Below are 2,500 nucleotides of genomic sequence, written 5' to 3' on the forward strand. Positions count from 1 at the left end.
TGGGACTTTGAAATATTTCGGAGCGCACCTAAAGTTCGTTATTTTGGCTAAACGGAGCGAAAATCTGCATTTATACCATCACGGACGTTAGTTTAATAGCGTTTAACGATGGATCCACGGTACAGAATGCAAAAATATGATTGTTAAAATTTTCGACTAATCGGTTCTAAGAGGCGAAGCAATACGCCGCTGGGACTTTGAAATATTTCGGAGCGCACCTAAAGTTCGTTATTTTGGCTAAACGGAGCGAAAATCTGCATTTATACCATCACGGACGTTAGTTTAATAGCGTTTAACGATGGATCCACGGTACAGAATGCAAAAATATGATTGTTAAAATTTTCGACTAATCGGTTCTAAGAGGCGAAGCAATACGCCGCTGGGACTTTGAAATATTTCGGAGCGCACCTAAAGTTCGTTATTTTGGCTAAACGGAGCGAAAATCTGCATTTATACCATCACGGACGTTAGTTTAATAGCGTTTAACGATGGATCCACGGTACAGAATGCAAAAATATGATTGTTAAAATTTTCGACTAATCGGTTCTAAGAGGCGAAGCAATACGCCGCTGGGACTTTGAAATATTTCGGAGCGCACCTAAAGTTCGTTATTTTGGCTAAACGGAGCGAAAATCTGCATTTATACCATCACGGACGTTAGTTTAATAGCGTTTAACGATGGATCCACGGTACAGAATGCAAAAATATGATTGTTAAAATTTTCGACTAATCGGTTCTAAGAGGCGAAGCAATACGCCGCTGGGACTTTGAAATATTTCGGAGCGCACTTAAAGTTCGTTATTTTGGCTAAACGGAGCGAAAATCTGCATTTATACCATCACGGACGTTAGTTCAATAGCGTTTAACGATCGATCCACGGTACAGAATGCAAAAATATGATTGTTAAAATTTTCGACTAATCGGTTCTAAGAGGCGAAGCAATACGCCGCTGGGACTTTGAAATATTTCGGAGCGCACCTAAAGTTCGTTATTTTGGCTAAACGGAGCGAAAATCTGCATTTATACCATCACGGACGTTAGTTTAATAGCGTTTAACGATGGATCCACGGTACAGAATGCAAAAATATGATTGTTAAAATTTTCGACTAATCGGTTCTAAGAGGCGAAGCAATACGCCGCTGGGACTTTGAAATATTTCGGAGCGCACCTAAAGTTCGTTATTTTGGCTAAACGGAGCGAAAATCTGCATTTATACCATCACGGACGTTAGTTTAATAGCGTTTAACGATGGATCCACGGTACAGAATGCAAAAATATGATTGTTAAAATTTTCGACTAATCGGTTCTAAGAGGCGAAGCAATACGCGGCTGGGACTTTGAAATATTTCGGAGCGCACCTAAAGTTCGTTATTTTGGCTAAACGGAGCGAAAATCTGCATTTATACCATCACGGACGTTAGTTTAATAGCGTTTAACGATGGATCCACGGTACAGAATGCAAAAATATGATTGTTAAAATTTTCGACTAATCGGTTCTAAGAGGCGAAGCAATACGCCGCTGGGACTTTGAAATATTTCGGAGCGCACCTAAAGTTCGTTATTTTGGCTAAACGGAGCGAAAATCTGCATTTATACCATCACGGACGTTAGTTTAATAGCGTTTAACGATGGATCCACGGTACAGAATGCAAAAATATGATTGTTAAAATTTTCGACTAATCGGTTCTAAGAGGCGAAGCAATACGCCGCTGGGACTTTGAAATATTTCGGAGCGCACCTAAAGTTCGTTATTTTGGCTAAACGGAGCGAAAATCTGCATTTATACCATCACGGACGCTAGTTTAATAGCGTTTAACGATCGATCCACGGTACAGAATGCAAAAATATGATTGTTAAAATTTTCGACTAATCGGTTCTAAGAGGCGAAGCAATACGCCGCTGGCACTTTGAAATATTTCGGAGCGCACCTAAAGTTCGTTATTTTGGCTAAACGGAGCGAAAATCTGCATTTATACCATCACGGACGTTAGTTTAATAGCGTTTAACGATGGATCCACGGTACAGAATGCAAAAATATGATTGTTAAAATTTTCGACTTATCGGTTCTGGATCACTGAAAAATCAAAAAAAATTATTAATTTTGATTAATTAAATTACATATGTAGTTTTATATTGTTATAGTCTCGTATTTGTTAATGTTTTGTCGTAAGAAAATGCAAAAATATCGTTTTAATGTTTTCGTCTCATCGGTTCTGGATCGCTGAAAAATCAAAAAAAAATATTAATTTTGATTAATTAAATTACAAATGGAGTTTTATATTGCTATAGTCGCTTATTTGTTAATGTTTTACCGTAAGAAAATGCAAAAATATCGTTTTAATATTTTCATCTCATCGGTTCTGGGCGGTTTTAAAATTTTTTAAAATATTAATTAAACCCATGATTTACATGAGAATGTGAATTTATTATGTCCTGCATGTTAATTTATTAATTTTCATGTATAGAACGTTATAAAATGAAAGGATATGTTCGACGATAT

Source organism: Osmia lignaria, unplaced genomic scaffold (assembly GCF_051020975.1).
Source record: "Osmia lignaria lignaria isolate PbOS001 unplaced genomic scaffold, iyOsmLign1 scaffold0148, whole genome shotgun sequence".
Lineage (NCBI taxonomy): Eukaryota > Metazoa > Arthropoda > Insecta > Hymenoptera > Megachilidae > Osmia > Osmia lignaria.